Raw genomic sequence first — 16316 nt, 5'->3', positions numbered from 1 at the left:
GCGGTGGCTGTATAGAGACCTTATGATGAGCGGTGGCTGTAGTGAGACATTATGATGAGCGGTGGCTGCACCGAGACCTTATGATGAGCGGTGGCTGCACAGAGACCTTATGATGAGCGGGGGCTGCACAGAGACCTTATAATCAGCGGTGGCTGCACAGAGACCTTATGATGAGCGATGGCTGCACCAAAACGTCATGATGAGCGGGGGCTGTACAGAGACCTTATGATGAGCGGGGCTGCACAGAGATCTTATGATGAGCGGGGTCTGCACAGAGACCTTATGAAGAGCGAGGGCTGCACAGAGACCTTATGATGAGCGGTGGCTGTAGTGAGACCTTATGATGAGCGGTGGCTGCACAGAGACCTTATGATGAGCGGTGGCTGCACATAGACCTTATGATGAGCGGTGGCTGTACAGAGACCTTATGATGAGCGGTGGCTGCAGCGAGATCTCATGATGAGCGGTGGCTGCAGCGGGACCTCATGATGAGCGGTGGCTGCAGCAAGACCTTATAAGCGGTGCTGCAGAGACCTTATGACGAGCGGTGGCTGCACCGAGACCTTATGATGAGCGGTGGCTGCAGCGAGACCTCATGATGACTGGTGGCTGCAGCGAGACCTTATGATGAGCGGTGGCTGCAGAGACCTTATGACGAGCGGTGGCTGCTCCGAGACCGTATGATGAGCTGTGGCTGTATGGAAACCTTATGATGAGCGGTGGCTGTAGTGAGAACTTATGATGAGCGGTGGCTGCACAGAGACCTTATGATGAGCGGTGGCTGCACAGAGACCTTATGATGAGCGGTGGCTGCAGCGAGACCTTATGATGAGCGGTGGCTGGAGCGAGACCTCATGATGAGCGGTGGCTGCAGCGAGACCTTATGATGATCGGTGGCTACAGAGACCTTATGATGATCGGTGGCTGCAGAGACCTTATGACGAGCGGTGGCTGCAGCGAGACCTTATGATGAGCGGTGGCTGCAGAAAGAGCTTATGATGAGCGGGGGCTGCAGAGAGACCTTATGATCAGCGGTGGCTGCACAGAGACCATATGATGAGCGATGGCTGCACCAAAACGTCATGATGAGCGGGGGCTGCACAGAGACCTTATGATGAGCGGGGGCTGCACAGAGATATTATGATGAGCGGGGGATGCACAGAGACCTTTTGAAGAGCGAGGGCTGCACAGAGACCTTATGATGAGCGGTGGCTGCACCGAGACCTTATAATGAGCGGCGGCTGCACAGAGACCTTATGATGAGCGGTGGCTGCAGCGAGACCTTATGATGAGAGGTGGCTGCAGCGAGACCTCATGATGAGCGGTGGCTGCAGCGAAACCTTATGATGAGCGGTGGCTGCAGCGAGACCTTATGATGAGCGGTGGCTGCAGCGAGACCTCATGATGAGCGGTGGCTGCAGCGAGACCTTATGATGAGCGGTGGCTGTAGTGAGACCTTATGATGAGCGGTGGCTGCACAGAGACCTTATGATGAGCGGTGGCTGCACATAGACCTTATGATGACCGGTGGCTGTACAGAGACCTTATGATGAGCGGTGGCTGCAGAGAGACCTCATGATGAGCGGTGGCTGTAGTGAGACCTTATGATGAGCGGTGGCTGCACAGAGACCTTATGATGAGCGGTGGCTGCACATAGACCTTATGATGAGCGGTGGCTGTACAGAGACCTTATGATGAGCGATGCCTGCAGCGAGACCTCATGATGAGCGGTGGCTGCAGCGGGACCTCTTGATGAGCGGTGGCTGCAGCGAGACCTTATAAGCGGTGCTGCAGAGACCTCATGACGAGCGGTGGCTGCACCGAGACCTTATGATGAGCGGTGGCTGCAGCGAGACCTCATGATGAGCGGTGGCTGCAGCGAGACCTTATAATGAGCGGTGGCTGCAGAGACCTTATGACGAGCGGTGGCTGCACCGAGACCTTATGATGAGATGTGGCTGTATGGAAACCTTATGATGAGCGGTGGCTGTAGTGAGAACTTATGATGAGCGGTGGCTGCACAGAGACCTTATGATGAGCGGTGGCTGCACAGAGACCTTATGATGAGCGGTGGCTGCAGCGAGACCTTATGATGAGCGGTGGCTGCAGCGAGACCTCATGATGTGCGGTGGCTGCAGCGAGACCTTATGATGATCGGTGGCTGCAGAGACCTTATGACGAGCGGTGGCTGCAGCGAGACCTTATGATGAGCGGTGGCTGCAGAAAGACCTTATGATGAGCGGGGGCAGCAGAGAGACCTTATGATCAGCGGTGGCTGCACAGAGACCTTATGATGAGCGGGGGCTGCACAGAGATATTATGATGAGCGGGGGATGCACAGAGACCTTTTGAAGAGCGAGGGCTGCACAGAGACCTTATGATGAGCGGTGGCTGCACCGAGACCTTATGATGAGCGGCGGCTGCACAGAGACCTTATGATGAGCGGTGGCTGCAGCGAGACCTTATGATGAGAGGTGGCTGCAGCGAGACCTCATGATGAGCGGTGGCTGCAGCGAGACCTTATGATGAGCGGTGGCTGCAGCGAGACCTTATGATGAGCGGTGGCTGCAGCGAGACCTCATGATGAGCGGTGGCTGCAGCGAGACCTTATGATGAGCGGTGCCTGTAGTGAGACCTTATGATGAGCGGTGGCTGCACAGAGACCTTATGATGAGCGGTGGCTGCACATAGACCTTATGATGAGCGGTGGCTGTACAGAGACCTTATGATGAGCGGTGGCTGCAGAGAGACCTCATGATGAGCGGTGGCTGTAGTGAGAAATTATGATGAGCGGTGGCTGCACAAAGATCGTATGGTGAGCGGTGGCTGCACAGAGACCTGATGATGAGCGGTGGCTTCAGCGAGACCTTATGATGAGCGGTGGCTGCAGCGAGACGTCATGATTAGCGGTGGCTGCTGCGAGACCTTATGATGAGCGGTGGCTGTAGTGAGACCTTATGACGAGCGGTGGCTGCAAAGAGACCTTATGATGAGCGGTGGCAGCACCGAGACCTTATGATGAGTGGGGGCTGCACAGAGACCTTAGGATGAGCGGTGGCTGCACAGAGACCGTATGATTTGCGGTGGCTGCACAGAGACCTTATGATGAGCGGTGGCTGCACAGAGACCTTATGATGAGCGGTGGCTGCACAGAAACCTTATGATGAGCGGTGGCTGTAGTGAGACCTTATGATGAGCGGTGGCTGCAGCGAGAACTCATGATGAGTGGTGGCTGCAGCGAGACAGTATGAGCGGTGGCTGCAGAGACCTTATGATAAGCGGTGGCTGCACAGAGACCTTATGATGAGCGGGGGCTGCACATAGACCTTATGATGACCGGTGGCTGTACAGAGACCTTATGATGAGCGGTGGCTGCAGAGAGACCTCATGATGAGCGGTGGCTGTAGTGAGACCTTATGATGAGCGGTGGCTGCACAGAGACCTTATGATGAGCGGTGGCTGCACATAGACCTTATGATGAGCGGTGGCTGTACAGAGACCTTATGATGAGCGATGCCTGCAGCGAGACCTCATGATGAGCGGTGGCTGCAGCGGGACCTCTTGATGAGCGGTGGCTGCAGCGAGACCTTATAAGCGGTGCTGCAGAGACCTCATGACGAGCGGTGGCTGCACCGAGACCTTATGATGAGCGGTGGCTGCAGCGAGACCTCATGAAATGCGGTGGCTGCAGCGAGACCTTATAATGAGCGGTGGCTGCAGAGACCTTATGACGAGCGGTGGCTGCACCGAGACCTTATGATGAGATGTGGCTGTATGGAAACCTTATGATGAGCGGTGGCTGTAGTGAGAACTTATGATGAGCGGTGGCTGCACAGAGACCTTATGATGAGCGGTGGCTGCACAGAGACCTTATGATGAGCGGTGGCTGCAGCGAGACCTTATGATGAGCGGTGGCTGCAGCGAGACCTCATGATGTGCGGTGGCTGCAGCGAGACCTTATGATGATCGGTGGCTGCAGAGACCTTATGACGAGCGGTGGCTGCAGCGAGACCTTATGATGAGCGGTGGCTGCAGAAAGACCTTATGATGAGCGGGGGCAGCAGAGAGACCTTATGATCAGCGGTGGCTGCACAGAGACCTTATGATGAGCGGGGGCTGCACAGAGATATTATGATGAGCGGTGGCTGCACAGAGACCTTATGATGAGCGGTGGCTGCACATAGACCTTATGATGAGCGGTGGCTGTACAGAGACCTTATGATGAGCGATGCCTGCAGCGAGACCTCATGATGAGCGGTGGCTGCAGCGGGACCTCTTGATGAGCGGTGGCTGCAGCGAGACCTTATAAGCGGTGCTGCAGAGACCTCATGACGAGCGGTGGCTGCACCGAGACCTTATGATGAGCGGTGGCTGCAGCGAGACCTCATGAAATGCGGTGGCTGCAGTGAGACCTTATAATGAGCGGTGGCTGCAGAGACCTTATGACGAGCGGTGGCTGCACCGAGACCTTATGATGAGATGTGGCTGTATGGAAACCTTATGATGAGCGGTGGCTGTAGTGAGAACTTATGATGAGCGGTGGCTGCACAGAGACCTTATGATGAGCGGTGGCTGCACAGAGACCTTATGATGAGCGGTGGCTGCAGCGAGACCTTATGATGAGCGGTGGCTGCAGCGAGACCTCATGATGTGCGGTGGCTGCAGCGAGACCTTATGATGATCGGTGGCTGCAGAGACCTTATGACGAGCGGTGGCTGCAGCGAGACCTTATGATGAGCGGTGGCTGCAGAAAGACCTTATGATGAGCGGGGGCAGCAGAGAGACCTTATGATCAGCGGTGGCTGCACAGAGACCTTATGATGAGCGGGGGCTGCACAGAGATATTATGATGAGCGGGGGATGCACAGAGACCTTTTGAAGAGCGAGGGCTGCACAGAGACCTTATGATGAGCGGTGGCTGCACCGAGACCTTATGATGAGCGGCGGCTGCACAGAGACCTTATGATGAGCGGTGGCTGCAGCGAGACCTTATGATGAGAGGTGGCTGCAGCGAGACCTCATGATGAGCGGTGGCTGCAGCGAGACCTTATGATGAGCGGTGGCTGCAGCGAGACCTTATGATGAGCGGTGGCTGCAGCGAGACCTCATGATGAGCGGTGGCTGCAGCGAGACCTTATGATGAGCGGTGCCTGTAGTGAGACCTTATGATGAGCGGTGGCTGCACAGAGACCTTATGATGAGCGGTGGCTGCACATAGACCTTATGATGAGCGGTGGCTGTACAGAGACCTTATGATGAGCGGTGGCTGCAGAGAGACCTCATGATGAGCGGTGGCTGTAGTGAGAAATTATGATGAGCGGTGGCTGCACAAAGATCGTATGGTGAGCGGTGGCTGCACAGAGACCTGATGATGAGCGGTGGCTTCAGCGAGACCTTATGATGAGCGGTGGCTGCAGCGAGACGTCATGATTAGCGGTGGCTGCTGCGAGACCTTATGATGAGCGGTGGCTGTAGTGAGACCTTATGACGAGCGGTGGCTGCAAAGAGACCTTATGATGAGCGGTGGCAGCACCGAGACCTTATGATGAGTGGGGGCTGCACAGAGACCTTAGGATGAGCGGTGGCTGCACAGAGACCGTATGATTTGCGGTGGCTGCACAGAGACCTTATGTTGAGCGGTGGCTGCACAGAGACCTTATGATGAGCGGTGGCTGCACAGAAACCTTATGATGAGCGGTGGCTGTAGTGAGACCTTATGATGAGCGGTGGCTGCAGCGAGAACTCATGATGAGTGGTGGCTGCAGCGAGACAGTATGAGCGGTGGCTGCAGAGACCTTATGATAAGCGGTGGCTGCACAGAGACCTTATGATGAGCGGGGGCTGCAGAGACCTTATGATGAGCGGTGGCTGCAGAGACCTTATGATGAGCAGGGGCTGCAGAGACCTTATGATGAGCGGTGGCTGCAACAAGACCTCATGATGAGCGGTGGCTGCAGAGACCTTATGATGAGCGGTGGCTGTACAGAGACCTTCTGATGAGCGGTGGCTGTAGTGAGACATTATGATGAGCGGTGGCTGCACAGAGACCTTATGATGAGCGGTGGCTGCACAGAGACCTTATGATGAGCGAGGGCTGCACAGAGACCTTATAATCAGCGGTGGCTGCTCAGAGACCTTATGATGAGCGATGGCTGCACCAAAACGTCATGATGAGCGGGGGCTGTACAGAGACCTTATGATGAGCGGGGGCTGCATAGAGATCTTATGATGAGCGGGGTCTGCACAGAGACCTTATGAAGAGCGAGGGCTGCACAGAGACCTTATGATGAGCGGTGGCTGTAGTGAGACCTTATGATGAGCGGTGGCTGCACAGAGACCTTATGATGAGCGGTGGCTGCACATAGACCTTATGATGAGCGGTGGCTGTACAGAGACCTTATGATGAGCGGTGGCTGCAGCGAGACCTCATGATGAGCGGTGGCTGCAGCGGGACCTCATGATGAGCGGTGGCTGCAGCGAGACCTTATGATGAGCGGTGGCTGCAGAGACCTTATGACGAGCGGTGGCTGCACCGAGACCTTATGATGAGCGGTGGCTGCAGCGAGACCTCATGAGGAGCGGTGGCTGCAGCGAGACCTTATGATGAGCGGTGGCTGCAGAGACCTTATGACGAGCGGTGGCTGCACCGAGACCGTATGATGAGCTGTGGCTGTATGGAAACCTTATGATGAGCGGTGGCTGCACAGAGACCTTATGATGAGCGCTGGCTGCACATAGACCTTATGATGAGCGGTGGCTGTACAGAGACCTTATGATGAGCGGTGGCTGCAGAGACCTTATGATGAGCAGGGGCTGCAGAGACCTTATGATGAGCGGTGGCTGCAACAAGACCTCATGATGAGCGGTGGCTGCAGAGACCTTATGATGAGCGGTGGCTGTACAGAGACCTTATGATGAGCGGTGGCTGTAGTGAGACCTTATGATGAGCGGTGGCTGCACAGAGACCTTATGATGAGCGGTGGCTGCACAGAGACCTTATGATGAGCGGGGGCTGCACAGAGACCTTATAATCAGCGGTGGCTGCACAGAGACCTTATGATGAGCGATGGCTGCACCAAAACGTCATGATGAGCGGGGGCTGTACAGAGACCTTATGATGAGCGGGGGCTGCACAGAGATCTTATGATGAGCGGGGTCTGCACAGAGATCTTATGAAGAGCGAGGGCTGCACAGAGACCTTATGATGAGCGGTGACTGTAGTGAGACCTTATGATGAGCGGTGGCTGCACAGAGACCTTATGATGAGCGGTGGCTGCACATAGACCTTATGATGAGCGGTGGCTGTACATAGACCTTATGATGAGCAGTGGCTGTACAGAGACCTTATGATGAGCGGTGGCTGCAGCGAGACCTCATGATGAGCGGTGGCTGCAGCGGGACCTCATGATGAGCGGTGGCTGCAGTGAGACCTTATAAGCGGTGCTGCAGAGACCTTATGACGAGCGGTGGCTGCACCGAGACCTTATGATGAGCGGTGGCTGCAGCGAGACCTCATGATGAGCGGTGGCTGCACAGAGACCTTATGATGAGCGGGGGCTGCACAGAGACCTTATAATCAGCGGTGGCTGCACAGAGACCTTATGATGAGCGGTGGCTGCAGCGAGACCTCATGATGAGCGGTGGCTGCAGAGACCTTATGATGAGCGGTGGCTGTACAGAGACCTTATGATGAGCGGTGGCTGTACAAAGACCTTATGATGAGCGGTGGCTGCACAGAGACCTTATGATGAGCGGTGGCTGCAGAGACCTTATGATGAGCGATGGCTGTACAGAGACCTTATGATGAGCGGTGGCTGTAGTGAGACCTTATGATGAGCGGTGGCTGCACAGAGACCTTATGATGAGCGATGGCTGCACCGAGACCTTATGATGAACGGTGGCTGCACAGAGACCTTATGATGAGCGGGGGCTGCACAGAGGCCTTATGATGAGCGAGGGCTGCACAGAGACCTTATGATGAGCGGTGGCTGCTCAGAGACCTTATGATGAGCGGAGGCTGCACCAAAACGTCATGATGAGCGGGGGCTGCACAGAGACCTTATGATGAGTGGGGGGCTGCACAGAGACCTTATGATGAGCGGGGGCTGCACAGATACCTTATGATGAGCGGTGGATGCACCGAGACCTTATGATGAGCGGTGGATGCACCGAGACCTCAAGATGAGCGGTGGCTGCACAGAGACCTTATGATGAGGGGGGCTGCGCCGAGACCCTATGATGAGCGGGGGCTGCACAGAGCCCTTAGGATGAGCGGTGGCTGCACAGAGACCTTATGATGAGCGGTGGCTGCACAGAGACCTTATGATGAGCGGTGGCTGCACAGAGACCTTATGATGAGCGGTGGCAGCACAGAAACCTTATGATGAGCGGTGGCTGTAGTGAGACCTTATGATGAGCGGTGGCTGCACAGAGACCTTATGATGAGCGGTGGCTGCACATAGACCTTATGATGAGCGGTGGCTGTACAGAGACCTTATGATGATCAGCGGTGGCTGCAGAGAGACCTCATGATGAGCGGTGGCTGTAGTGAGACCTTATGATGAGCGTTGGCTGCACAAAGATCGTATGATGAGCGGTGGCTGCACAGAGACCTTATGATGAGCGGTGGCTGTAGCGAGACCTTATGATGAGCGGTGGCTGCAGCGAGACCTTATGATGAGCGGTGGTTGCAGCGAGACCTTATGATGAGCAGTGGCTGCACAGAGACCTTATGATGAGCGGTGGCTTCAGAGACCTTATGATGAGCGGTGGCTGCACAGAGACCTTATGATGAGCGGGGGCTGCAGAGACCTTATGATGAGTGGTGGCTGCAGAGACCTTATGATGAGCGTTGGCTGCAGCGAGACCTCATGATGAGCGGTGGCTGCAGAGACCTTATGATGAGCGGTGGCTGTACAGAGACCTTATCATGAGCGGTGGCTGTACAAAGACCTTATGATGAGCGGTGGCTGCACAGAGACCTTATGATGAGCGGTGGCTGCAGAGACCTTATGATGAGCGATGGCTGTACAGAGACCTTATGATGAGCGGTGGCTGTACAAAGACCTTATGATGAGCGGTGGCTGCACAGAGACCTTATGATGAGCGATGGCTGCACCGAGACCTTATGATGAACGGTGGCTGCACAGAGACCTTATGATGAGCGGGGGCTGCACAGAGGCTTTATGATGAGCGAGGGCTGCACAGAGACCTTATGATGAGCGGTGGCTGCACAGAGATCTTATGATGAGCGGGGGCTGCACAAAGACCTTATGATGAGCGGTGGCTGCACACAGACCTTATGATGAGCGGTGGCTGCACAGAGACCTTATGATGAGCGCTGGCTGCACAGAGACCTTATGATGAGCGGTGGCTGCACAGAAACCTTATGATGAGCGGTGGCTGTAGTGAGACCTTATGATGAGCGGTGGCTGCAGCGAGACCTTATGATGAGTGGTGGCTGCAGCGAGACCGTATGATGAGCGGTGGCTGCAGAGACCTTATGATAAGCGGTTGCTGCACAGAGACCTTATGATGAGCGGGGGCTGCAGAGACCTTATGATGAGCGGAGGCTGCAGAGACCTTATGATGAGCGGGGGCTGCAGAGACCTTATGTTGAGCGGTGGCTGCAGCGAGACCTCATGATGAGCGGTGGCTGCAAAGACCTTATGATGAGCGGTGGCTGTACAGAGACCTTATGATGAGTGGTGACTGTAGTGAGACCTTATGATGAGCGGGGGCTGCAGAGAGACCTTATGATCAGCGGTGGCTGCAGAGACCATATGATGAGCGATGGCTGCACCAAAACGTCATGATGAGCGGGGGCTGCACAGAGATCTTATGATTAGCGGGGGCTGCACAGAGATCTTATGATGAGCGGGGGATGCACAGAGACCTTTTGAAGAGCGAGGGCTGCACAGAGACCTTATGATGAGCGGTGGCTGCACCGAGACCTTATGATGAGCGGCGGCTGCACAGAGACCTTATGATGAGCGGTGGCTGCAGCGAGACCTTATGATGAGAGGTGGCTGCAGCGAGACCTCATGATGAGCGGTGGCTGCAGCGAGACCTTATGATGAGCGGTGGCTGCAGTGAGACCTTATGATGAGCGGTGGCTGCAGCGAGACCTCATGATGAGCGGTGGCTGCAGCGAGACCTTATGATGAGCGGTGGCTGTAGTGAGACCTTATGATGAGCGGTGGCTGCACAGAGACCTTATGATGAGCGGTGGCTGCACATAGACCTTATGATGAGCGGTGGCTGTACAGAGACCTTATGATGAGCGGTGGCTGCAGAGAGACCTGATGAGCGGTGGCTGTAGTGAGACCTTATGATGAGCGGTGGCTGCACAAATATCGTATGATGAGCGGTGGCTGCACAGAGACCTGATGATGAGCGGTGGCTGCAGCGAGACGTCATGATTAGCGGTTGCTGCTGCGAGACCTTATGATGAGCGGTGGCTGTAGTGAGACCTTATGACGAGCGGTGGCTGCAAAGAGACCTTATGATGAGCGGTGGCAGCACGGAGACCTTATGATGAGCGGGGGCTGCACAGAGACCTTAGGATGAGCGGTGGCTGCACAGAGACCTTATGATGAGCGGTGGCTGCACAGAGACCTTATGATGAGCGGTGGCTGCACAGAGACCTTATGATGAGCGGTAGCTGCACAGAAACCTTATGATGAGCGGTGGCTGTAGTGAGACCTTATGATGAGCGGTGGCTGCAGCGAGACCTCATGATGAGTGGTGGCTGCAGCGAGACAGTATGAGCGGTGGCTGCAGAGACCTTATGATAAGCGGTGGCTGCACAGAGACCTTATGATGAGCGGGGGCTGCAGAGACCTTATGATGAGCGGTGGCTGCAGAGACCTTATGATGAGCAGGGGCTGCAGAGACCTTATGATGAGCGGTGGCTGCAACAAGACCTCATGATGAGCGGTGGCTGCAGAGACCTTATGATGAGCGGTGGCTGTACAGAGACCTTATGATGAGCGGTGGCTGTAGTGAGACCTTATGATGAGCGGTGGCTGCACAGAGACCTCATGATGAGCGGTGGCTGCAAAGACCTTATGATGAGCGGTGGCTGTACAGAGACCATATGATGAGTGGTGACTGTAGTGGGACCTTATGATGAGCGGTGGCTGCACAGAGACCTTATGATGAGCCGTGGCTGCACAAAGACCTTATGATGAGCGGGGGCTGCAGAGAGACCTTATGATCAGCGGTGGCTGCAGAAACCATATGATGAGCGATGGCTGCACCAAAACGTCATGATGAGCGGGGGCTGCACAGAGATCTTATGATTAGCGGGGGCTGCACAGAGATCTTATGATGAGTGGGGGATGCACAGAGACCTTTTGAAGAGCGAGGGCTGCACAGAGACCTTATGATGAGCGGTAGCTGCACCGAGACCTTATGATGAGCGGCGGCTGCACAGAGACCTTATGATGAGCGGTGGCTGCAGCGAGACCTTATGATGAGAGGTGGCTGCAGCGAGACCTCATGATGAGCGGTGGCTGCAGCGAGACCTTATGATGAGCGGTGGCTGCACAGAGACCTTATGATGAGCGGTAGCTGCACAGAAACCTTATGATGAGCGGTGGCTGTAGTGAGACCTTATGATGAGCGGTGGCTGCAGCGAGACCTCATGATGAGTGGTGGCTGCAGCGAGACAGTATGAGCGGTGGCTGCAGAGACCTTATGATAAGCGGTGGCTGCACAGAGACCTTATGATGAACGGGGGCTGCAGAGACCTTATGATGAGCGGTGGCTGCAGAGACCTTATGATGAGCAGGGGCTGCAGAGACCTTATGATGAGCGGTGGCTGCAACAAGACCTCATGATGAGCGGTGGCTGCAGAGACCTTATGATGAGCGGTGGCTGTACAGAGACCTTATGATGAGCGGTGGCTGTAGTGAGACCTTATGATGAGCGGGGGCTGCACAGAGATCTTATGATGAGCGGGGTCTGCACAGAGACCTTATGAAGAGCGAGGGCTGCACAGAGACCTTATGATGAGCGGTGGCTGTAGTGAGACCTTATGATGAGTGGTGGCTGCACAGAGACCTTATGATGAGCGGTGGCTGCACATAGACCTTATGATGAGCGGTGGCTGTACAGAGACCTTATGATGAGCGGTGGCTGCAGCGAGACCTCATGATGAGCGGTGGCTGCAGCGGGACCTCATGATGAGCGGTGGCTGCGAGACCTTATAAGCGGTGCTGCAGAGACCTTATGACGAGCGGTGGCTGCACCGAGACCTTATGATGCGCGGTGGATGCACCGAGACCTCAAGATGAGCGGTGGCTGCACAGAGACCTTATGATGAGCGGTGGCTGCAGAGACCTTATGATGAGCGGGGGCTGCAGAGACCTTATGATGAGCGGTGGCTGCAGCGAGACCTCATGATGAGCGGTGGCTGCAGAGACCTTATGATGAGCGGTGGCTGTACAGAGACCTTATGATGAGTGGTGGCTGTAGTGAGACCTTAGGATGAGCGGTGGCTGCACAGAGACCTTATGATGAGCGGTGGCTGCACAAAGACCTTATGATGAGCGGGGCCTGCACAGAGACCTTATGATCAGCGGTGGCTGCACAGAGACCATATGATGAGCGATGGCTGCACCAAAACATCATGATGAGCGGGGGCTGCACAAAGACCTTATGATGAGCGGGGGCTGCACAGAGATCTTATGATGAGCGGGGGCTTCACAGAGACCTTCTGAAGAGCGAGGGCTGCACAGAGACCTTATGATGAGCGGTGGCTGCACCGAGACCTTATGATGAGCGGCGGCTGCACAGAGACCTTATGATGAGCGGTGGCTGCAGCGAGACCTTATGATGAGCGGTGGCTGCAGCAAGACCTCATGATGAGCGGTGGCTGCAGCGAGACCTTATGATGAGCGGTGGCTGCAGCGAGACCTTATGATGAGCGGTGGCTGCAGCGAGACCTCATGATGAGCGGTGGCTGTAGTGAGACCTTATGATGAGCGGTGGCTGCACAAAGACCGTATGATGAGCGGTGGCTGCACAGAGACCTGATGATGAGCGGTGGCTGCAGCGAGACCTTATGATGAGCGGTGGCTGCAGCGAGACCTTATGATTAGCGGTGGCTGCTGCGAGACCTTATGATGAGCGGTGGCTGCACAGAAACCTTATGATGAGCGGTGGCTGCAGAGACTTATGATGAGCGGTGGCTGCACAGAGACCTTATGATGAGCGGGGGCTGCACAGAGACCTTAGGATGAGCGGTGGCTGCACAGAGACCATATGATGAGCGGTGGCTGCACAGAGACCTTATGATGAGCGGTGGCTGCACAGAAACCTTATGATGAGTGGTGGCTGTACAGAGACCTTATGATGAGCGGTGGCTGCACAGAGACCTCATGATGAGCGGGGGCTGCAGAGACCTTATGATGAGCGGTGGCTGCAGCGAGACCTCATGATGAGCAGTGGCTGCAGAGACATTATGATGAGCGGTGGCTGTACAGAGACCTTATGATGAGCGGTGGCTACACCGAGACCTTATGATGAGCGGGGGCTGCACAGAGACCTTATGATGAGCGGTGGCTGTACAAAGACCTTATGATGAGCGGTGGCTGCACAGAGACCTCATGATGAGCGGTGGCTGCAGCGAGACCTCATGATGAGCGGTGGCTGCAGAGACCTTATGATGCGCGATGGCTGTACAGAGACCTTATGATGAGCGGTGGCTGTAGTGAGACCTTATGATGAGCGGTGGCTGTAATGAGACATTATGATGAGCGGTGGCTGCACAGAGACCTTATGATGAGCGGGGGCTGCACCGAGACCTTATGATGAGCGGTGGCTGTATTGAGACCTTATGATGAGCCGTGGCTGTATTGAGACCTTATGATGAGCAGTGGCTGCACCGAGACTTTATGATGAGCGGTGGCTGTAGTGAGACATTATGATGAGCGGTGGATGCACAGAGACCTTATGATGAGCGGTGGCTGCAGAGACCTTATGATGAGCGGTGGCTGTAGAGACCTTATGATGAGCGGTGGCTGCACCGAGCCCTTATGATGAGCGGGGGCTGCAGAGACCTTATGATGAGCGGTGGCTGCAGAGACCTTATGATGAGCGGGGGCTGCAGAGACCTTATGATGAGCGGTGGCTGCAGCGAGACCTCATGATGAGCGGTGGCTGCAGAGACCTTATGATGAGCGGTGGCTGTACAGAGACCTTATGATGAGTGGTGGCTGTAGTGAGACCTTATGATGAGCGGTGGCTGCACAGAGACCTTATGATGAGTGGTGGCTGCAGCGAGACAGTATGAGCGGTGGCTGCAGAGACCTTATGATAAGCGTTGGCTGCACAGAGACCTTATGATGAGCGGGGGCTGCAGAGACCTTATGATGAGCTGTGGCTGCAGAGACCTTATGATGAGCAGGGGCTGCAGAGACCTTATGATGAGCGGTGGCTGCAACGAGACCTCATGATGAGCGGTGGCTGCAGAGACCTTATGATGAGAGGTGGCTGTACTTTGACCTTATGATGAGCGGTGGCTGTAGTGAGAGCTTATGATGAGCGGTGGCTGCACAGAGACCTTATGATGAGCGGTGGCTGCACAGAGACCTTATGATGAGCGGTGGCTGCACAGAGACCTCATGATGAGCGGTGGCTGCAGCGAGACCTCATGATGAGCGGTGGCTGCAGAGACCTTATGATGAGCGATGGCTGTACAGAGACCTTATGATGAGCGGTGGCTGTAGTGAGACCTTATGATGAGCGGTGGCTGTACTGAGACATTATGATGAGCGGTGGCTGCACAGAGACCTTATGATGAGCGGGGGCTGCACCGAGACCTTATGATGAGCGGTGGCTGTATTGAGACCTTATGATGAGCAGTGGCTGTATTGAGACCTTATGATGAGCAGTGGCTGCACCGAGACCTTATGATGAGCGGTGGCTGTAGTGAGACATTATGATGAGCGGTGGCTGCACAGAGACCTTATGATGAGCGGTGGCTGCACCGAGCCCTTATGATGAGCGGTGGCTGCAGAGACCTTATGATAAGCGGTGGCTGTAGAGACCTTATGATGCGCGGTGGCTGCACCGAGCCCTTATGATGAGCGGGGGCTGCAGAGACCTTATGATGAGCGGTGGCTGCAGAGACCTTATGATGAGCGGGGGCTGCAGAGACCTTATGATGAGCGGTGGCTGCAGCGAGACCTCATGATGAGCGGTGGCTGCAGAGACCTTATGATGAGCGGTGGCTGTACAGAGACCTTATGATGAGTGGTGGCTGTAGTGAGACCTTATGATGAGCGGTGGCTGCACAGAGACCTTATGATGAGTGGTGGCTGCAGCGAGACAGTATGAGCGGTGGCTGCAGAGACCTTATGATAAGCGGTGGCTGCACAGAGACCTTATGATGAGCGGGGGCTGCAGAGACCTTATGATGAGCAGTGGCTGTATTGAGACCTTATGATGAGCAGTGGCTGCACCGAGACCTTATGATGAGCGGTGGCTGTAGTGAGACATTATGATGAGCGGTGGCTGCACAGAGACCTTATGATGAGCGGTGGCTGCACCGAGCCCTTATGATGAGCGGTGGCTGCACCGAGCCCTTATGATGAGCGGTGGCTGCACCGAGACCTTATGATGAGCGGTGGATGCACCGAGACCTTATGATGAGCGGTGGCTGCAAAGAGACCTTATGATGAGCGGTGGCTGCAGAGACCTTATGATGAGCGGTGGCTGCACAGAGACCTTATGATGAGCGGTGGCTGCAGAGACCTTATGATGAGCGGTGGCTGTACAGAGACCTTATGATGAGCGGTGGCTGTACAGAGACCTTATGATGAGCGGAGGCTGCACCAAAACGTCATGATGAGCGGGGGCTCCACAGAGACCTTATGATGAGCGGGGGCTGCACAGAGACCTTATGATGAGCGGGGGCTGCACAGATACCTTATGATGAGCGGTGGATGCACCGAGACCTTATGATAAGCGGTGGATGCACCGATACCATATGATGAGCGGTGGCTGCACAGAGACCTTATGATGAGCGGGGGCTGCTCCGAGCCCTTATGATGAGCGGTGGTTGTATTGAGACCTTATGATGAGCGGTGGCTGCACCGAGACCTTATGATGAGCGGTGGCTGCACCGAGACCTTATGATGAGCGGTGGCTGCACCGAGACCTTATGATGAGCGGTGGCTGTAGTGAGACATTATGATGAGCGGTGGCTGCACAGAGACCTTATGATGAGCAGTGGCTGTATTGAGACCTTATGATGAGCAGTGGCTGCACCGAGACCTTATGATGAGCGGTGGCTGTAGTGAGACATT

The sequence above is a fragment of the Phyllobates terribilis genome, unplaced genomic scaffold (genome assembly GCF_046119375.1).
Source record: "Phyllobates terribilis strain yellow unplaced genomic scaffold, ASM4611937v1 Scaffold_13__5_contigs__length_258822181, whole genome shotgun sequence".
NCBI lineage: Eukaryota > Metazoa > Chordata > Amphibia > Anura > Dendrobatidae > Phyllobates > Phyllobates terribilis.
This window is presented reverse-complemented; position numbering follows the sequence as displayed.